Raw genomic sequence first — 22,156 nt, 5'->3', positions numbered from 1 at the left:
ATAGAACTCACCCTGTAATGAAAAGTCTTCAAGTCTGCATTCCGAGAGAGCTTTGCGGAAGCAAAGGGTGGACAGAGGGAAAGAGGGAACTCGCAAAGCTCTCTATCTTAATGTATGATATAAAATTTACCTTCTTAAACAAGAGAAAAATCATATCACTTTACCCTATAAGATTCAAGCAATCCACCCTGTAATGAAACGTCTCCAGGTTGGCATTCCTAGACTCGTAAAACAATCAGAAACAGTGAAGGATATAATGGGCCATAGTAGCTCTTGTTCCACAGTGAGATCTAGTTTTGATTTTAATCCCTTAGTTTCTGTCCAGGTGATAAGATTTGAAAATCTCCCCTTTTTGGATCATAACGAGAAGTCTCCAAGTCTGCATTTCTAGAGTCGTAAAACAATTAGAAATGGTGAAGGAAATGATGGGCCATAGTAGCTCTTGTCTGACAGTGGGGCTTAATTTAGATTGTATTCAGTTAGACTGTGTCCAGTAACATGTGATTAGCATTGAAAACCTACCCCTTTTGGATTGTTTCATTTCTCCTGGCCTGATGGTGAAAGAGATCATAGACCCTAGTTGCTTATGTTGGAAGGTGAGATTTAGCTCCACTGAACCATATAAAGTTGCCTTCTTAAACAATGGCTTCATTGCTCTTATGGAAATAATATGACTTAATTCCTTATATTCTAAGGTAGCAATTTGTTAACACATCTCGCCCAACGTGGGGCTCGAACCCACGACCCTGAGATTAAGAGTATAATTCACCCTGTAATGAAAAGTCTTCAAGTCTGCATTCCGAGAGAGCTTTGTGGAAGCAAAGGGTGGACAGAGGGAAAGAGGGAACTCGCAAAGCTCTCTATCTTAATGTATGATATAAAATTTAATTTACAACAATTAAATTGCTTGACACACTTTTCCAAAGAACTACACTCCTGTTTCTTCACCTTCTATGTTTTTCAAATATACAATCTGCTCTAATATATGGTGACATTTATGATTCCCTAGGCCAAACGTAAGCACCTTCCTTCTTTTTTTATTTTTTTCAATAAAGGAGACATAAAATTACATATCTCGCCCAACGTGGGGCTCGAACCCACGACCCTGAGATTAAGAGTCTCATGCTCTACCGACTGAGCTAGCCGGGCTGATTCCTACATGCATTATGCTCTGACTTCGGATGCAAAGGGTGGATGGAGAGAGCTTGCAAAGCTCTCTATCTTGGTTTAACTATTTAATATAATATATACATTTACCTTCTTAAACAAGAGAAAAATCAGATCACTTTACCCTATAGAACTCACCCTGTAATGAAAAGTCTTCAAGTCTGCATTCCGAGAGAGCTTTGCGGAAGCAAAGGGTGGACAGAGGGAAAGAGGGAACTCGCAAAGCTCTCTATCTTAATGTATGATATAAAATTTACCTTCTTAAACAAGAGAAAAATCATATCACTTTACCCTATAAGATTCAAGCAATCCACCCTGTAATGAAACGTCTCCAGGTTGGCATTCCTAGACTCGTAAAACAATCAGAAACAGTGAAGGATATAATGGGCCATAGTAGCTCTTGTTCCACAGTGATTAGAAAACCTACCCCTTTTGGATTGTTTCATTTCTCCTGGCCTGATGGTGAAAGAGATCATAGACCCTAGTTGCTTATGTTGGAAGGTGAGATTTAGCTCCACTGAACCATATAAAGTTGCCTTCTTAAACAATGGCTTCATTGCTCTTATGGAAATAATATGACTTAATTCCTTATATTCTAAGGTAGCATTTTGTTAACATGTTCCCCTGCTAGGTTGTGTCCACTGGTTTATGGTTAGATTTGAAAATCTCCCTCTACTAAAATGTTTTGTAAGAATTCCTCAATCGTCTTACAACAATTAAATTGCTTGACACACTTTTCCAAAGAACTACACTCCTGTTTCTTCACCTTCTATGTTTTTCAAATATACAATCTGCTCTAATATATGGTGACTTTTATGATTCCCTAGGCCAAACGTAAGCACCTTCCTTCTTTTTTTATTTTTTTCAATGAAGGAGACATAAAATTACATATCTCGCCAAATGTGGGGCTCGAACCCACGACCCTGAGATTAAGAGTCTCATGCTCTACCGACTGAGCTAGCCGGGCTGATTCCTACATGCATTATGCTCTGACTTCGGATGCAAAGGGTGGATGGAGAGAGCTTGCAAAGCTCTCTATCTTGGTTTAACTATTTAATATAATATATAAATTTACCTTCTTAAACAAGAGAAAAATCAGATCACTTTACCCTATAGAACTCACCCTGTAATGAAAAGTCTTCAAGTCTGCATTCCGAGAGAGCTTTGCGGAAGCAAAGGGTGGACAGAGGGAAAGAGGGAACTCGCAAAGCTCTCTATCTTAATGTATGATATAAAATTTACCTTCTTAAACAAGAGAAAAATCATATCACTTTACCCTATAAGATTCAAGCAATCCACCCTGTAATGAAACGTCTCCAGGTTGGCATTCCTAGACTCGTAAAACAATCAGAAACAGTGAAGGATACAATGGGCCATAGTAGCTCTTGTTCCACAGTGAGATCTAGTTTTGATTTTAATCCCTTAGTTTCTGTCCAGGTGATAAGATTTGAAAATCTCCCCTTTTTGGATCATAACGAGAAGTCTCCAAGTCTGCATTTCTAGAGTCGTAAAACAATTAGAAATGGTGAAGGAAATGATGGGCCATAGTAGCTCTTGTCTGACAGTGGGGTTTAATTTAGATTGTATTCAGTTAGACTGTGTCCAGTAACATGTGATTAGCATTGAAAACCTACCCCTTTTGGATTGTTTCATTTCTCCTGGCCTGATGGTGAAAGAGATCATAGACCCTAGTTGCTTATGTTGGAAGGTGAGATTTAGCTCCACTGAACCATATAAAGTTGCCTTCTTAAACAATGGCTTCATTGCTCTTATGGAAATAATATGACTTAATTCCTTATATTCTAAGGTAGCATTTTGTTAACATGTTCCCCTGCTAGGTTGTGTCCACTGGTTTATGGTTAGATTTGAAAATCTCCCTCTACTAAAATGTTTTGTAAGAATTCCTCAATCGTCTTACAACAATTAAATTGCTTGACACACTTTTCCAAAGAACTACACTCCTGTTTCTTCACCTTCTATGTTTTTCAAATATACAATCTGCTCTAATATATGGTGACTTTTATGATTCCCTAGGCCAAACGTAAGCACCTTCCTTCTTTTTTTATTTTTTTCAATAAAGGAGACATAAAATTACATATCTCGCCCAACGTGGGGCTCGAACCCACGACCCTGAGATTAAGAGTCTCATGCTCTACCGACTGAGCTAGCCGGGCTGATTCCTACGTGCATTATGCTCTGACTTCGGATGCAAAGGGTGGATGGAGAGAGCTTGCAAAGCTCTCTATCTTGGTTTAACTATTTAATATAATATATAAATTTACCTTCTTAAACAAGAGAAAAATCAGATCACTTTACCCTATAGAACTCACCCTGTAATGAAAAGTCTTCAAGTCTGCATTCCGAGAGAGCTTTGCGGAAGCAAAGGGTGGACAGAGGGAAAGAGGGAACTCGCAAAGCTCTCTATCTTAATGTATGATATAAAATTTACCTTCTTAAACAAGAGAAAAATCATATCACTTTACCCTATAAGATTCAAGCAATCCACCCTGTAATGAAACGTCTCCAGGTTGGCATTCCTAGACTCGTAAAACAATCAGAAACAGTGAAGGATATAATGGGCCATAGTAGTGATGTGGGATTATTTAAAAAACCTTATTGTATTTGTATTCAATTATTGCACTAACTCCATTTTAACTTTATACTGTGACAATCCTCCATTTTGTCCCCCTAACCTGACTTCTTCAATCCTCCATTTTGTCCTCATAACCTAACTTGTTCATTTTAAAATCACCTTACATGACAGAATTTCCCAGCACATCTAATACAATAGAACAAAGACTGTATTTTCTATAAAGATATGATTAACACAGGAATTGCTGACTTTTCCTTAGATTTGCAACAAAGTATAATTTGAAGGCCATGCGAACACAGTAGTAATGAAATGTTCTATTCATAAGAGACCTTGCACCTGGCCACGAGGCCTGAGATCACCGACCGTGTAAAATGACGCTCAAGACCCCTTGTCCCCCACCCGTGTCCAGAACAATCCCACCTCTTGGTGGGTGGACACGGGATTAACCACTTAGTCTTTTGAGCCAATTAATAATATTGATAGGTGGACACTAATCCCGACACTTGACAATTAATCCAATTAATGATGTTTATTTACTGATATTCTAATAAGCAATGATGACGTAAAATGTCTCTTAAAAGGACCTGCGTGTCCGCTTTTTAATCACTTGCCAATAAATTTCCTCGAAGTTATTTTAACCTGAACCTTGTGTGTCAGACTTAATTACTTCAGCGTATATACGCAATTTATTTTATTGATTTGGACAGGAACAGATAGACATTTAAACATTTTGGTTTACTGCAAAAAGTACCATAACAACTTGGCGCCCAACGTGGGGCACCGGGCTATGTCTGGCCGGTGAGCCGTCCTAAGGAAGACGCTGTTGGACGGAGGAATCCAGGGGGAAGGAAAGGAGATTGATCACCTCCAGGTACACGGTAGAGACTTCTGCAGAGCCACCGGTATGTTCCGGCCCCTTTGATTGACCCGTCCACGTGTCTGTGACTGCTTCCCGGGAGGACATCAAAGACAGGTAATATCTTGCCCGGTGTCTCGTTACTCATTTGTTTACCTGCATTTTAGTCTATCTGTTGCCTGGGTGTGTTTGAATTGTGTTTGAATTGTTTGCCTGTTTCCCCATTTTGAGATAAAGGGGGGGTGGACCTGCAGGGGATTTGCCTGGGGTTCTGTCTTGCTTGTTTTCCCCTTTTTGGGATAAAGGGGGGTGGACCTAAGGGGATTTGCCTGGGTCTTCAGTATATCTGTCTATCTGTTTGTATTTTGCCACTTTTGGGATAAAGGGGGGTGGACCCGAGGGGATTTGCCTGGGTCTTCTGTTGCCTGTTTTACTCCTTTTAGGAACCACGGTGCCGTGGTTGTAGGGAAAAAGGGGGGTTGACCTGTGGATGCGTTCCTGGGGGTCTTCTTTGCCTGTTTACCTCTTTTAGGAGCCTCGTGGCTGTGGCTGTAAGGAAAAAGGGGATTGTTGGAACTGTGGATTTTGTGTAGACTCATAATTTCCTGTGATCCTTCTCGTGACACTCTGAGAGCTTAGCTAGCCTCATTGTGCACGTGGTAACCCACAGTTTCGAGTACTGGGGCTAGTGGAATTCCAATTTTGGTAACCACTGTCCCGAGTACCGAGGCTGGGGGGATTCCAGTTTTGGTAAACCTCAGCTTCGGCTGGGGGGATTCCAGTTTTCTCTTGGTAACCGCCGCCCTGAGCGCTGGGGGCTGGTGGAATTCCAGTTTTTCTGTTTATTTGTGGTAGTGAGACTTATAAGTGGGTTTTATAGGGGCACTACGGGGTTGAGGGAGGTGACTTTGGAGTAAGCACATGAGTAAAGGAAAGGAATTACTGTTGATTTCATTTGAACTGTGATGCATACACTGTATTTCAACTGTATTGTTGTCTTGTTTGTTTAAAGAGGAGTCTCATGTACTCCTGTGTCTGTCTCTAAGGATTTTTTTTTCCTTGCCTTTCATCTTTTCTATACTCTCTATATTGTTATACTATCCACTCCCATTCCTCTTAAAAGAGAAGTGATTGGTCACACACTTCTCACCTCGCTCCAATCCGTGTCTACCACCCCGGGTAGGCGGATTCAGTGACTAGTCTACGTTTTGGGAAGACGCACCTGAGAAAGTCCCACGATTCTCGGGTGGCAGTCGAGCATTGTAGACGTTCTTGTTCAAATTTCCCTCTCTCTCTCTATATCTAGGACGCTGGTATAGGGGTAAAGGGACTATGGGACAGGATTTAGATAAGCCCAGCAAGGGCTGGTTAGCATGTGATTTGGTAGAGAACAGAGAGGGTGAAGAGATGGTTAAAGGTGTTGAAAAGATTGCAAAAGTATGTAAAATTGCTGTACCGACATGTGGGAGATTGCAACCAGAAAGTTGGCGCAAGTTACTAGCAGAAATGAAAGGCAAGCTTACAGATAATGGTTTATTAAAGACTGCTGAAGCATGGTACAGAGTAGCGAAGGCTATTCAGTTAGAAGGTTGGGTTGAGGAAGAAGTAAATCACAAAGGTGTAAAATTGTTTGTGTATCATAAAAATTGTGTTGCTGGGGTTTACCCTCAGCCAGCGCCCCAAAATGGCGCCCAGGGGATGTCCGTCCCCAAGGTTCAGTCAGCCATAGGTGATAGCCAGCTGACTATGTTCCCCACTCCCGATCCTCCCGAATCCCATCCCATCACCTCCCCTGTCTGCCCGGTCCTGAATTCTGATGGATCTTTCTTTACCCCTTCCCTTTCTCTAACGGTCCCATCATCCTCAGCCATCCCCACGCTTCCTTCCATGCCTAATCCTAACATCTCATCTGCCGCCTCCTCCCTGCAATCCCTCTCTATGGTTAATCCCCTTCCATCAGCACCCGTCCAGCTAACTACCCCTCCCTCCCATGCTACGACTCCTCTTTCTGCATCCATCCCTACTAATCCTGTCCTGTCTCCTCCGATAACCAGCTCCGCCCCAGTCCAATATCCTACCTCCTTAACCGTACCTGCCCACCCTACTCTTTTGCCCTCCCCTGCCTGGCCCTACCCCTTCCCATATCCCATGGCCCTGCCCTACCCCGGTTACCCTCCCTTTCCCCAAGCCACTCCCCAGGTTCCGGTCATGCCCAGTCCGGCCCAATCTACCCCGGAAGTGCCCATATCAAATATGGCCGCCGCTCCTTCCCTTAATCCTGAAGCAACTCCTTTCCCCGCCTCCAATATGGCGGCTCCCAGTTCAGCCCTGATGCCAGTAATTCCCGGCGACTACCTGTCCCCAGGTTACGACTCGCTAGCCACCCCTGCATCTGGGGCTCATTCCCAGCCACCGACCCTTTCACCTCACGCGGGACCTGCACCGCGTAGAAGAGTCAATATCATAGAATTCGATGATGACGAGATGGACAGGGTGTCCCATGTCTCATCGGAACTTGCTGCGGGAGCCCCATCTCATCGTTCTATCGATGATCCCTTCGGCCACAAGGGTCGGGGAGAACAGGCCCCTCCTAAATATGTAGCTTTTAACCCCACTCAAGCTAGTGCTCTGATGAAATCACTCCCGGACCCAGAAAAGCAGCCCATGCCCTTCTACCGAGGGATAGTTCAAATTCAAAAGACTTATTCAGCCGCATGGCGTGATCTATTGAGCATTTGTGCTATTAAAGCAGGGGATGCATATTGGCCAAGTATGGCCCGACACCTCAGTACAGATCAGCTCAACAGTGATGTTGATTACCCCTCTGGAGTAACTTTTTGCACCCAATTAAAAGAATGGGCTAAGGACAAACTTGCAGATCAGGCTGCTGGCCTTACTGATGTTATTCAAGATAAAGGAGAATCAGTGGAAAGGTTTCATGCAAGACTGTATCAAATGTTTACAGATTTGGGGTTTGATCTTACTGACAAAATTCATTCACAAATGCTGTCAGGTGCGTTTGTCCAAGGTGTTAAGGACTCTATACGCAAGGGAATCATTGCTGCACGCCCTGAATATAAGGTTGTTCCCCTGGACACCCTACTTTTAGTTGCTAGAGGTTTGGAATCCGCTCAGACCCCAAGAAGATCCACTTCAGCGCCTCTCATGGTATCCCGCTCCACCCCAGTCCCAAAAGGTACTAGACCGGAGGAGGGGGGACATTGTTTTAATTGTGGAGCCAAGGGGCACTTTAGAAGTGACTGCCCAGAACCTAAAAAGGGAGCCCAGAAAGCCCTCCAAACCTGCCCCAGCTCCCAAAGCCACCAAACAGGTTCCGATAATTGAGGAACCAGATGATTAGGAAATTGGCAAGCCTGTGTCTGCAACCCCTGTCATGGCAGTGTCTACAGGGGATAAAGGGGGGCCACTTGCCACAGTGACTTTGCCCATTGAAGGCCACCCTACCACATTTCTAGTTGACACAGGTGCAGCCCGTAGTGTTCTGCGAGAACAAGACCTGCCAGACCCATCCTTTCTGTCAAATATTGACGTCTCTTGTGTTGGAGTGGATGGCCAGCCAAGACATAGCCCTTTAACAACTCCATTACGAGTTGGCTCTAGCCTGCTTGCTCGCTTTGTGGTATCCTCCACATGCCCAATTAACCTATTAGGTGCTGATGTTCTCTCACGCCTGCAAGCATCCATCACCTTTACCCCGGATGGGCAGGTAGAAATGTCCACACCTCTATCTGAATCAGACACCTCAGCCTTGTGCTCCTTGCCTCTAATGCTGCATTTAGAAAAGCCCCGTGAGAAAGCAGCAGAATTAAGGTCCAATTTCCCAGAGGCATTAAAGATACAGGTGCCCGCCAAGTTATGGTCCTCAGGCCCAGAGGACATAGGTCACCTAAATGTTCCCCCTGTGGTGGTAAAGCTCATTCCAGGAGCTAAATTACCAAGAAAACCACAATATCCATTAAAACCAGCACAGGCCGCTGCCATTTCTACCCACATCAAGGCACTCTTGGAGAAGGGTGCCCTGGTGAAATGTAAATCTGAATGTAACACCCCATTATTCCCTGTGAAAAAGAAAACTCCAAAAGGTGAGCCAGAGAAGTACAGGATGGTTCAGGATCTCCGTGCTGTCAATGAAGCTACCGTCCTGGACACCCCTCTTGTACCAAACCCCCATACTCTGCTCTCTGGAGTCCCACCATCTGCAAAATTTTTCACAGTCATTGACCTAGCAAATGCTTTCTTCAGTGTCCCACTGGACCCATCCTGCCAATACCTGTTTGCTTTCACTCATGAGATGCAACAGTATACCTGGACTGTCATGCCCCAAGGGGCACAAAATTCACCAAGTCAATTTGCAAAGGCCATGGCCACCATCCTTGACCCATGGCAAGCCGAGCACCCAGAAGTTGTTCTGCTTCAGTATGTGGATGATTTGCTGCTCTGTGGAGATGATATACCCACTGCTGAAAAGTGCTCAATTAGCCTGCTTTGTTATTTGGCAGAACAAGGATGCAAGGCTTCCCTCATCAAGCTACAGTTCTGCCAACCCTCAGTAATTTTCCTTGGACATTGCCTATCTCAAGGTACCAGACATCTTACCCGGGACCGGGTAAGAGCCGTACTGGATATTCCAACTCCAAGAACTTCAAAATCTCTCCATGCCTTCCTAGGCCTTATTTCCTACTGCAGAGCATGGATCCCAGAGGCCTCCCTGCTCATGCAACCTCTCTATGACGCACTTAAGTCTGACCCTTTCTGTTTAACTAATGAAGCAATAGACAATTTCAATGCTCTAAAACGTGCCATTGCTTCTGCTCCTGCCTTGGGCCTGCCTGATTACTCCAAACCTTTCAAATTATTTGTCTCTGAAAGACAAGGCCATGCAACAGGAGTTCTCACCCAAACTAATGACTTAAGAGGCCGCCAAAGGCCTATTGGATATTTCTCATGTCAACTGGACATTGTGGCCAGAGGGACCCCTTCCTGTCTCAGGGCTGTTTTTGCTGCAAGAGAGCTCATAGAAAGAACCTCAGACCTGGTCCTTGGCCACCCTCTGGTTGTTTTGGCCCCTCATGACATCTCTGCCATCATCAACCAAGTCCAGCTCAAGCACGTGTCTCCTGCCAGACACCTACGCCTACAGTGTCATCTTCTTCTACCTGACAACATTTCCATTCAAAGATGTCAAGTTCTTAATCCATCCACTCTTCTTCCACTCCCTGAGGGGGGTATCTATTATGGATTTGTCACAGATGAAACCTACATTTACCTGCTTTGTGGATGTATCAAGAAAGTCATGCATCCACATTTGACATTTTATGAAGATGAGAAGCCTCTCTGTGAAGGCCCAGATTACGCCTTCTGTACCATGTGGTACAAACCAAACATTACTCCCGAACCTTGCTATGAAGATGAGCTTTACCACTGACTGATGTGAAGCTCACTGCTCAAGATTTCTATTGTGACTCTGAAGGCAATAGCATGGTCTTGGTCCAACTACCTCAACAACTTATCTACCTCTACCGCCATTGGGATACTGCTATCCCACATATTCCTGTTACCAAAGCAAAGACAAGGTCATGGAATGATCTTGGGCCCATGGCAAAGTTATGGGCCACCATGGATGAAGAACAGCTACAGGAAAATGGTATTGTCAAATACCCAACAACTGACCTTCTGGAAGCATGGCCACGCCACTTCCTAGAAAAGGAATTTCAAGATCTGGTCATAGTGAATGATTATGACCCCGAAACACCTCATGACTGTTTTGAACAGATGAAGATGGAGACAGTGCACCTACCAACTGTGCACGAGAATCCATTACCAGATCCAGATTTCACCCTGTTTGTGGACGGTTCAAGATATGCTGATGAAGAAGGAAGATACCATACAGGATATGCCGTAACCACAACAGATGAAGTTATCAAATCATCATCTTTACCGCCAGCAATGTCTGCGCAAGAAGCTGAATTACAGGCTCTGACCTCAGCATGCAAAATTTCCGAAGGAAAACGTGCCAATATCTATACAGATTCAAGGTATGCTCTAGGCGTGGCACATGACTTCGGCCTCATCTGGAAGACAAGAGGATTTCTTACCACCGCCGGTACGCCAGTCAAGCATAGTACTGCAATCAAGGAACTAATGGATGCCCTCCTACTCCCTAAAGAAGTGGCCGTTTTGAAGGTAAAGGCCCATGGGAAATTGGATACAGATGAAGCAAAGGGCAACCATTTGGCTGATCAGGCTGCTAAGCTAGCAGCCAGGGATTTTCAGGAAGTGGATGAAGACGTGTCCGGACAAGAAGAAGAAGAAGAAGTCCCTATTTTTACTCTGCAAACTCTTCCTACTGATTTGCGAATTTTGCGAGAACAGCAAGCTGTAGTCACTCCTGAAGAAATCCAGAAATGGAAAAAGAAAGGAGCCGTCCAAAAGGATGGAGTATATTACAACAACTTCAAATTCTGTCTCCCCAAAAACTTATATCCAGCAGTGGTCCAATGGGCACATGGGCCTGCACACTTGTCAAAGGAATTAATGGCCGCCCTCATACAGAAGTATTATGAAGCACCCGGAATCACAACATTGATCAGCAGCTTCTGTAAGGCCTGTGTCATTTGTGCAAAATGCAATCCAGGAAGACCAATCAAGGTGCCTGCAAAACACCTGGCAAAGCCCATGTACCCCTTCCAGCGAATCCAAATTGACCACATCCAAATGCCCAAGAGTGGGCCCCATGAATATGCACTAGTCATAGTGGACATGTTCTCAGGATGGCCAGAGGCCTACCCAGTGGCCAATATCACTGCAAAAACAACCGCAAGACGCCTACTTACAGAAATAGTATGTAGGTTTGGACTCCCAGAAGTCATTGAAAGTGATCAAGGCCCAGCCTTTACAGCAACAGTGACTAAAGAAATTTGGACTGCTCTAGGGGTGACCCTAGCCTTCCACACCCCTTACCACCCACAAAGTAGTGGTAAAGTAGAGCGCATGAATGGCACTCTAAAAGCCAGAATGTTAAAAATGTCACAAGAAACAAAGATGCCCTGGCCAGAAAGCCTGTCAATAGCTTTATTCAGTGTTAGGCACACACCTAGAGGGAAGCATTCACTGTCCCCATATGAGATTCTATTTGGGACAGCACCCAGACTAGGTTGTTATTATCCGCAGCAGTTACAGCTCCAATCAGATGTTTTAGTAGATTATGTAACTGAACTTGCAAGTGCCTTAAACAAAATACATGCCCAAGTTTTCTCTTCAATTCCAGATCCCGAATTGGATACAGGTGCCCATAACCTGCTCCCCGGAGATTGGGTTCTGGTCAAGAAGTTTGTGCGGAAAAATACCCTGGAACCAAGATTTGACGGTCCATTCCAAGTTCTCCTGATTACCGCAACTTCCGTCAAACTGGCCGGTAGGCCAAATTGGATCCACGCTTCCCACTGCAAGAAATCTCCTGCCCCAGAGGAAGCAGATACCGCACAAGCATGTACCTCTGGCACATCTTCTCCTTAATCAGCCTCATAAAGGCCCAACAAGTAGCCATCACCAAAGATATTAGTGGGTATACCTTCTGGTACAATTCATCATGCACCCATGTGGCTACTTACACCTTTGACTATTGTGATATTGTAGAATGCCCGTTCCCCACATCACAAATCCAGAGTATTTACAGAGATATCCCTCATTCAAAAGATCCATATGTTTGTGTAGTTGACAAGCAATGGGGGCACAATTGTAATCATTGGGGGGCGGCGGGATGGAATGCCGGGCCTGCCTGGGGTTACAAGCCAAAAAGTGCCTTATCTAAAGTAGATGATCAAGGTAGATCCCTTCTCCAGAGAATGACTTTAAGAAAGCCTGGGGGGGGTACACCAATGAAATTAATCCTTAACATTGAGCATCCAAGCCCAACGGATGCAGACCAGTATGTGATGGGAATGTATTGGAAAAAGGGTTCCTACCGTAAATTAGGGCATTTCTTCTTAAAAGATATGTGCAACTCTTCTGAGTGGCAAGGGGCCACCCACATGGTCCCTAACCCATTAAAACCTCACATCCAGACCTTTCAAGACATGATGGCCATTGCTAACCCCACCTTTGAAGATACCATGGCCGCTGAAACAGGTTTTAATGATGTAAATCTATGGTTAGAATGGATGAAATATAATGCTAATAAGCATAATAAGACTGCATGTTATGTGTGTGGTGGTGCCCGGCCTCACCTGGGTACCGTACCTCTAATCCTGCCAGTAGATATAGAGGAATGTGTTTTAAGCCTTTTTGCCTATCACTATGATTTTAACAGGTCCATATGTAGTGCATGGACAAAGGAGTATCCTCTCCTAACCAAGGATGTCAAACCCCCAGATGGTATTACCGTGTATAAAGGTAATTACACTTGTTATGCTAATTATGATGGAATTGGTAAATTCTTGGGTAACTTCTCTAAGGGGTATTGTGCTACCTACAGGAGTGTCTCTATGGACTTGTTGCAGTTTCACACCAGGTCATTAGGGGATATCTACTGGTTGTGTGGGGATTTACAGCTGAGATCCAGAATGGACAAGGAGTGGTGGGGGGAGTGTACTTTGGCTAAAGCTATTATGCCTATACATATTATCTCTGACACACACCTCGTCACCCATGAGTCCAGGCACACTAAGGTTAAGCGTGACGCCCCAGTGAAAGGAAGTTTTGATCCTCATGTCTATATTGATGCCATTGGGGTGCCTAGGGGGGTGCCCAATGAATTTAAAGCAAGAGATGAAGTTGCTGCAGGATTTGAATCACTTTTTGCCATAGTTACCACTAACAAGAATTTAAATTGGATCAATTACATTTATTATAATCAACAGCGTTTTGTTAATTATACCAGAGACGCCCTCCAGGGGTTGGCCGAACAGTTGCAGGCCACATCCCAAATGGCTTTCCAGAATAGAATGGCCCTAGATATGATCTTAGCCGAAAAAGGAGGAGTTTGTAAAATTTTGCCCGACACCTTGACATGTTGTACCTATATCCCAGAAAACACAGGCCCTAATGGTAAAGTTACATTAGCCATAGAAAAATTAAATGACCTGTCTATAGAGTTGAAAAGGAATTCTGGGATACAAGATCCCTGGGAAAGATGGTTTGGTTGGATGACAGGATGGCAAAAGGCTTTAATGCATATTGGTATGGCTATACTAATTTTTCTTTTTCTCTTTGCTCTTCTCTTTTGTTGTATTCTCCCATGTCTGAGAAAATCCCTCCTGAAGACTGTTGACCAAGCGGCACCCACTTTCGCCCATCTTGAAGTTGATGACCAAGATTTCCAAGACATCAACTCACCCTGTCTGCCGCTGCAAACAATCCCTTTTGTTGATAAAGTGCAGGAATTCTAGGAAGGGACTAGCTCAGGGACAGCATCTGTCAGTGAATGGTAAAGACCCCGTGTTGGAGAAGTGGTGGGTTAGCTGCCATGGGATACCCATGGGTGTGAAGTGTTCGAGAGCCATACTGACGGATGAGTTAGCCTATCAGGGTCAGAACTAGGGACAGCCTTGCACTTTGCATTAACACCTAGCTAGCGGCCACAGGGTTTCTGTGCCTTTGGGTTAACACGTCTTCCTGGTACTAACTTAATAAAGTTTTATCTCTTAGAATCTAACATTTCATAGGGGGGACTGATGTGGGATTATTTAAAAAACCTTATTGTATTTGTATTCAATTATTGCACTAACTCCATTTTAACTTTATACTGTGACAATCCTCCATTTTGTCCCCCTAACCTGACTTCTTCAATCCTCCATTTTGTCCTCATAACCTAACTTGTTCATTTTAAAATCACCTTACATGACAGAATTTCCCAGCACATCTAATACAATAGAACAAAGACTGTATTTTCTATAAAGATATGATTAACACAGGAATTGCTGACTTTTCCTTAGATTTGCAACAAAGTATAATTTGAAGGCCATGCGAACACAGTAGTAATGAAATGTTCTATCCATAAGAGACCTTGCACCTGGCCACGAGGCCTGAGATCACCGACCGTGTAAAATGACGCTCAAGACCCCTTGTCCCCCACCCGTGTCCAGAACAATCCCACCTCTTGGTGGGTGGACACGGGATTAACCACTTAGTCTTTTGAGCCAATTAATAATATTGATAGGTGGACACTAATCCCGACACTTGACAATTAATCCAATTAATGATGTTTATTTACTGATATTCTAATAAGCAATGATGACGTAAAATGTCTCTTAAAAGGACCTGCGTGTCCGCTTTTTAATCACTTGCCAATAAATTTTCTCGAAGTTATTTTAACCTGAACCTTGTGTGTCAGACTTAATTACTTCAGCGTATATACGCAATTTATTTTATTGATTTGGACAGGAACAGATAGACATTTAAACATTTTGGTTTACTGCAAAAAGTACCATAACAGTAGCTCTTGTTCCACAGTGAGATCTAGTTTTGATTTTAATCCCTTAGTTTCTGTCCAGGTGATAAGATTTGAAAATCTCCCCTTTTTGGATCATAACGAGAAGTCTCCAAGTCTGCATTTCTAGAGTCGTAAAACAATTAGAAATGGTGAAGGAAATGATGGGCCATAGTAGCTCTTGTCTGACAGTGGGGTTTAATTTAGATTGTATTCAGTTAGACTGTGTCCAGTAACATGTGATTAGCATTGAAAACCTACCCCTTTTGGATTGTTTCATTTCTCCTGGCCTGATGGTGAAAGAGATCATAGACCCTAGTTGCTTATGTTGGAAGGTGAGATTTAGCTCCACTGAACCATATAAAGTTGCATTCTTAAACAATGGCTTCATTGCTCTTATGGAAATAATATGACTTAATTCCTTATATTCTAAGGTAGCATTTTGTTAACATGTTCCCCTGCTAGGTTGTGTCCACTGGTTTATGGTTAGATTTGAAAATCTCCCTCTACTAAAATGTTTTGTAAGAATTCCTCAATCGTCTTACAACAATTAAATTGCTTGACACACTTTTCCAAAGAACTACACTCCTGTTTCTTCACCTTCTATGTTTTTCAAATATACAATCTGCTCTAATATATGGTGACTTTTATGATTCCCTAGGCCAAACGTAAGCACCTTCCTTCTTTTTTTATTTTTTTCAATAAAGGAGACATAAAATTACATATCTCGCCCAACGTGGGGCTCGAACCCACAACCCTGAGATTAAGAGTCTCATGCTCTACCGACTGAGCTAGCCGGGCTGATTCCTACATGCATTATGCTCTGACTTCGGATGCAAAGGGTGGATGGAGAGAGCTTGCAAAGCTCTCTATCTTGGTTTAACTATTTAATATAATATATAAATTTACCTTCTTAAACAAGAGAAAAATCAGATCACTTTACCCTATAGAACTCACCCTGTAATGAAAAGTCTTCAAGTCTGCATTCCGAGAGAGCTTTGCGGAAGCAAAGGGTGGACAGAGGGAAAGAGGGAACTCGCAAAGCTCTCTATCTTAATGTATGATATAAAATTTACCTTCTTAAACAAGAGAAAAATCATATCACTTTACCCTATAAGATTCAAGCAATCCACCCTGTAATGAAACGTCTCCAGGTTGGCATTCCTAGACTCGTAAAACAATCAGAAACAGTGAAGGATATAATGGGCCATAGTAGCTCTTGTTCCACAGTGAGATCTAGTTTTGATTTTAATCCCTTAGTTTCTGTCCAGGTGATAAGATTTGAAAATCTCCCCTTTTTGGATCATAACGAGAAGTCTCCAAGTCTGCATTTCTAGAGTCGTAAAACAATTAGAAATGGTGAAGGAAATGATGGGCCATAGTAGCTCTTGTCTGACAGTGGGGTTTAATTTAGATTGTATTCAGTTAGACTGTGTCCAGTAACATGTGATTAGCATTGAAAACCTACCCCTTTTGGATTGTTTCATTTCTCCTGGCCTGATGGTGAAAGAGATCATAGACCCTAGTTGCTTATGTTGGAAGGTGAGATTTAGCTCCACTGAACCATATAAAGTTGCTTCTTAAACAATGGCTTCATTGCTCTTATGGAAATAATATGACTTAATTCCTTATATTCTAAGGTAGCATTTTGTTAACATGTTCCCCTGCTAGGTTGTGTCCACTGGTTTATGGTTAGATTTGAAAATCTCCCTCTACTAAAATGTTTTGTAAGAATTCCTCAATCGTCTTACAACAATTAAATTGCTTGACACACTTTTCCAAAGAACTACACTCCTGTTTCTTCACCTTCTATGTTTTTCAAATATACAATCTGCTCTAATATATGGTGACTTTTATGATTCCCTAGGCCAAACGTAAGCACCTTCCTTCTTTTTTTATTTTTTTCAATAAAGGAGAAATAAAATTACATATCTCGCCCAACGTGGGGCTCGAACCCACGACCCTGAGATTAAGAGTCTCATGCTCTACCGACTGAGCTAGCCGGGCTGATTCCTACATGCATTATGCTCTGACTTCGGATGCAAAGGGTGGATGGAGAGAGCTTGCAAAGCTCTCTATCTTGGTTTAACTATTTAATATAAAATATAAATTTACCTTCTTAAACAAGAGAAAAATCAGATCACTTTACCCTATAGAACTCACCCTGTAATGAAAAGTCTTCAAGTCTGCATTCCGAGAGAGCTTTGCGGAAGCAAAGGGTGGACAGAGGGAAAGAGGGAACTCGCAAAGCTCTCTATCTTAATGTATGATATAAAATTTACCTTCTTAAACAAGAGAAAAATCATATCACTTTACCCTATAAGATTCAAGCAATCCACCCTGTAATGAAACGTCTCCAGGTTGGCATTCCTAGACTCGTAAAACAATCAGAAACAGTGAAGGATATAATGGGCCATAGTAGCTCTTGTTCCACAGTGAGATCTAGTTTTGATTTTAATCCCTTAGTTTCTGTCCAGGTGATAAGATTTGAAAATCTCCCCTTTTTGGATCATAACGAGAAGTCTCCAAGTCTGCATTTCTAGAGTCGTAAAACAATTAGAAATGGTGAAGGAAATGATGGGCCATAGTAGCTCTTGTCTGACAGTGGGGTTTAATTTAGATTGTATTCAGTTAGACTGTGTCCAGTAACATGTGATTAGCATTGAAAACCTACCCCTTTTGAATTGTTTCATTTCTCCTGACCTGATGGTGAAAGAGATCATAGACCCTAGTTGCTTATGTTGGAAGGTGAGATTTAGCTCCACTGAACCATATAAAGTTGCCTTCTTAAACAATGGCTTCATTGCTCTTATGGAAATAATATGACTTAATTCCTTATATTCTAAGGTAGCATTTTGTTAACATGTTCCCCTGCTAGGTTGTGTCCACTGGTTTATGGTTAGATTTGAAAATCTCCCTCTACTAAAATGTTTTGTAAGAATTCCTCAATCGTCTTACAACAATTAAATTGCTTGACACACTTTTCCAAAGAACTACACTCCTGTTTCTTCACCTTCTATGTTTTTCAAATATACAATCTGCTCTAATATATGGTGACTTTTATGATTCCCTAGGCCAAACGTAAGCACCTTCCTTCTTTTTTTATTTTTTTCAATAAAGGAGACATAAAATTACATATCTCGCCCAACGTGGGGCTCGAACCCACAACCCTGAGATTAAGAGTCTCATGCTCTACCGACTGAGCTAGCCGGGCTGATTCCTACATGCATTATGCTCTGACTTCGGATGCAAAGGGTGGATGGAGAGAGCTTGCAAAGCTCTCTATCTTGGTTTAACTATTTAATATAAAATATAAATTTACCTTCTTAAACAAGAGAAAAATCAGATCACTTTACCCTATAGAACTCACCCTGTAATGAAAAGTCTTCAAGTCTGCATTCCGAGAGAGCTTTGCGGAAGCAAAGGGTGGACAGAGGGAAAGAGGGAACTCGCAAAGCTCTCTATCTTAATGTATGATATAAAATTTACCTTCTTAAACAAGAGAAAAATCATATCACTTTACCCTATAAGATTCAAGCAATCCACCCTGTAATGAAACGTCTCCAGGTTGGCATTCCTAGACTCGTAAAACAATCAGAAACAGTGAAGGATATAATGGGCCATAGTAGCTCTTGTTCCACAGTGAGATCTAGTTTTGATTTTAATCCCTTAGTTTCTGTCCAGGTGATAAGATTTGAAAATCTCCCCTTTTTGGATCATAACGAGAAGTCTCCAAGTCTGCATTTCTAGAGTCGTAAAACAATTAGAAATGGTGAAGGAAATGATGGGCCATAGTAGCTCTTGTCTGACAGTGGGGTTTAATTTAGATTGTATTCAGTTAGACTGTGTCCAGTAACATGTGATTAGCATTGAAAACCTACCCCTTTTGGATTGTTTCATTTCTCCTGGCCTGATGGTGAAAGAGATCATAGACCCTAGTTGCTTATGTTGGAAGGTGAGATTTAGCTCCACTGAACCATATAAAGTTGCTTCTTAAACAATGGCTTCATTGCTCTTATGGAAATAATATGACTTAATTCCTTATATTCTAAGGTAGCATTTTGTTAACATGTTCCCCTGCTAGGTTGTGTCCACTGGTTTATGGTTAGATTTGAAAATCTCCCTCTACTAAAATGTTTTGTAAGAATTCCTCAATCGTCTTACAACAATTAAATTGCTTGACACACTTTTCCAAAGAACTACACTCCTGTTTCTTCACCTTCTATGTTTTTCAAATATACAATCTGCTCTAATATATGGTGACTTTTATGATTCCCTAGGCCAAACGTAAGCACCTTCCTTCTTTTTTTATTTTTTTCAATAAAGGAGAAATAAAATTACATATCTCGCCCAACGTGGGGCTCGAACCCACGACCCTGAGATTAAGAGTCTCATGCTCTACCGACTGAGCTAGCCGGGCTGATTCCTACATGCATTATGCTCTGACTTCGGATGCAAAGGGTGGATGGAGAGAGCTTGCAAAGCTCTCTATCTTGGTTTAACTATTTAATATAAAATATAAATTTACCTTCTTAAACAAGAGAAAAATCAGATCACTTTACCCTATAGAACTCACCCTGTAATGAAAAGTCTTCAAGTCTGCATTCCGAGAGAGCTTTGCGGAAGCAAAGGGTGGACAGAGGGAAAGAGGGAACTCGCAAAGCTCTCTATCTTAATGTATGATATAAAATTTACCTTCTTAAACAAGAGAAAAATCATATCACTTTACCCTATAAGATTCAAGCAATCCACCCTGTAATGAAACGTCTCCAGGTTGGCATTCCTAGACTCGTAAAACAATCAGAAACAGTGAAGGATATAATGGGCCATAGTAGCTCTTGTTCCACAGTGAGATCTAGTTTTGATTTTAATCCCTTAGTTTCTGTCCAGGTGATAAGATTTGAAAATCTCCCCTTTTTGGATCATAACGAGAAGTCTCCAAGTCTGCATTTCTAGAGTCGTAAAACAATTAGAAATGGTGAAGGAAATGATGGGCCATAGTAGCTCTTGTCTGACAGTGGGGTTTAATTTAGATTGTATTCAGTTAGACTGTGTCCAGTAACATGTGATTAGCATTGAAAACCTACCCCTTTTGAATTGTTTCATTTCTCCTGACCTGATGGTGAAAGAGATCATAGACCCTAGTTGCTTATGTTGGAAGGTGAGATTTAGCTCCACTGAACCATATAAAGTTGCCTTCTTAAACAATGGCTTCATTGCTCTTATGGAAATAATATGACTTAATTCCTTATATTCTAAGGTAGCATTTTGTTAACATGTTCCCCTGCTAGGTTGTGTCCACTGGTTTATGGTTAGATTTGAAAATCTCCCTCTACTAAAATGTTTTGTAAGAATTCCTCAATCGTCTTACAACAATTAAATTGCTTGACACACTTTTCCAAAGAACTACACTCCTGTTTCTTCACCTTCTATGTTTTTCAAATATACAATCTGCTCTAATATATGGTGACTTTTATGATTCCCTAGGCCAAACGTAAGCACCTTCCTTCTTTTTTTATTTTTTTCAATAAAGGAGACATAAAATTACATATCTCGCCCAACGTGGGGCTCGAACCCACAACCCTGAGATTAAGAGTCTCATGCTCTACCGACTGAGCTAGCCGGGCTGATTCCTACATGCATTATGCTCTGACTTCGGATGCAAAGGGTGGATGGAGAGAGCTTGCAAAGCTCTCTATCTTGGTTTAACTATTTAATATAAAATATAAATTTACCTTCTTAAACAAGAGAAAAATCAGATCACTTTACCCTATAGAACTCACCCTGTAATGAAAAGTCTTCAAGTCTGCATTCCGAGAGAGCTTTGCGGAAGCAAAGGGTGGACAGAGGGAAAGAGGGAACTCGCAAAGCTCTCTATCTTAATGTATGATATAAAATTTACCTTCTTAAACAAGAGAAAAATCATATCACTTTACCCTATAAGATTCAAGCAATCCACCCTGTAATGAAACGTCTCCAGGTTGGCATTCCTAGACTCGTAAAACAATCAGAAACAGTGAAGGATATAATGGGCCATAGTAGCTCTTGTTCCACAGTGAGATCTAGTTTTGATTTTAATCCCTTAGTTTCTGTCCAGGTGATAAGATTTGAAAATCTCCCCTTTTTGGATCATAACGAGAAGTCTCCAAGTCTGCATTTCTAGAGTCGTAAAACAATTAGAAATGGTGAAGGAAATGATGGGCCATAGTAGCTCTTGTCTGACAGTGGGGTTTAATTTAGATTGTATTCAGTTAGACTGTGTCCAGTAACATGTGATTAGCATTGAAAACCTACCCCTTTTGGATTGTTTCATTTCTCCTGGCCTGATGGTGAAAGAGATCATAGACCCTAGTTGCTTATGTTGGAAGGTGAGATTTAGCTCCACTGAACCATATAAAGTTGCTTCTTAAACAATGGCTTCATTGCTCTTATGGAAATAATATGACTTAATTCCTTATATTCTAAGGTAGCATTTTGTTAACATGTTCCCCTGCTAGGTTGTGTCCACTGGTTTATGGTTAGATTTGAAAATCTCCCTCTACTAAAATGTTTTGTAAGAATTCCTCAATCGTCTTACAACAATTAAATTGCTTGACACACTTTTCCAAAGAACTACACTCCTGTTTCTTCACCTTCTATGTTTTTCAAATATACAATCTGCTCTAATATATGGTGACTTTTATGATTCCCTAGGCCAAACGTAAGCACCTTCCTTCTTTTTTTATTTTTTTCAATAAAGGAGAAATAAAATTACATATCTCGCCCAACGTGGGGCTCGAACCCACGACCCTGAGATTAAGAGTCTCATGCTCTACCGACTGAGCTAGCCGGGCTGATTCCTACATGCATTATGCTCTGACTTCGGATGCAAAGGGTGGATGGAGAGAGCTTGCAAAGCTCTCTATCTTGGTTTAACTATTTAATATAAAATATAAATTTACCTTCTTAAACAAGAGAAAAATCAGATCACTTTACCCTATAGAACTCACCCTGTAATGAAAAGTCTTCAAGTCTGCATTCCGAGAGAGCTTTGCGGAAGCAAAGGGTGGACAGAGGGAAAGAGGGAACTCGCAAAGCTCTCTATCTTAATGTA

General features: G+C 42.0%; 8 non-coding genes across 8 annotated transcripts; all 8 read right to left on the bottom strand.

The window, feature by feature from the left end:
- Positions 1-1,076: 1,076 nt before the first annotated feature.
- Positions 1,077-1,149, bottom strand: TRNAK-CUU (transfer RNA lysine (anticodon CUU)). The gene has a single exon. It is a non-coding gene; the product is annotated as a tRNA-Lys (tRNA).
- A 2,119-nt stretch (positions 1,150-3,268) lies between these two features.
- TRNAK-CUU (transfer RNA lysine (anticodon CUU)) lies at positions 3,269-3,341 on the bottom strand. Its single transcript has one exon. It is a non-coding gene; the product is annotated as a tRNA-Lys (tRNA).
- Positions 3,342-15,791: 12,450 nt separating this feature from the next.
- Positions 15,792-15,864, bottom strand: TRNAK-CUU (transfer RNA lysine (anticodon CUU)). Its single transcript has one exon. It is a non-coding gene; the product is annotated as a tRNA-Lys (tRNA).
- A 1,133-nt stretch (positions 15,865-16,997) lies between these two features.
- Positions 16,998-17,070, bottom strand: TRNAK-CUU (transfer RNA lysine (anticodon CUU)). The gene has a single exon. It is a non-coding gene; the product is annotated as a tRNA-Lys (tRNA).
- Positions 17,071-18,204: 1,134 nt separating this feature from the next.
- Positions 18,205-18,277, bottom strand: TRNAK-CUU (transfer RNA lysine (anticodon CUU)). Its single transcript has one exon. It is a non-coding gene; the product is annotated as a tRNA-Lys (tRNA).
- A 1,133-nt stretch (positions 18,278-19,410) lies between these two features.
- On the bottom strand, positions 19,411-19,483 carry TRNAK-CUU (transfer RNA lysine (anticodon CUU)). Its single transcript has one exon. It is a non-coding gene; the product is annotated as a tRNA-Lys (tRNA).
- A 1,134-nt stretch (positions 19,484-20,617) lies between these two features.
- On the bottom strand, positions 20,618-20,690 carry TRNAK-CUU (transfer RNA lysine (anticodon CUU)). The gene has a single exon. It is a non-coding gene; the product is annotated as a tRNA-Lys (tRNA).
- A 1,133-nt stretch (positions 20,691-21,823) lies between these two features.
- TRNAK-CUU (transfer RNA lysine (anticodon CUU)) lies at positions 21,824-21,896 on the bottom strand. The gene has a single exon. It is a non-coding gene; the product is annotated as a tRNA-Lys (tRNA).
- Positions 21,897-22,156: the final 260 nt, after the last annotated feature.

The sequence above is a fragment of the Pelobates fuscus genome, chromosome 2 (assembly GCF_036172605.1).
Source record: "Pelobates fuscus isolate aPelFus1 chromosome 2, aPelFus1.pri, whole genome shotgun sequence".
Lineage (NCBI taxonomy): Eukaryota > Metazoa > Chordata > Amphibia > Anura > Pelobatidae > Pelobates > Pelobates fuscus.
This window is presented reverse-complemented; position numbering and strand designations above follow the sequence as displayed.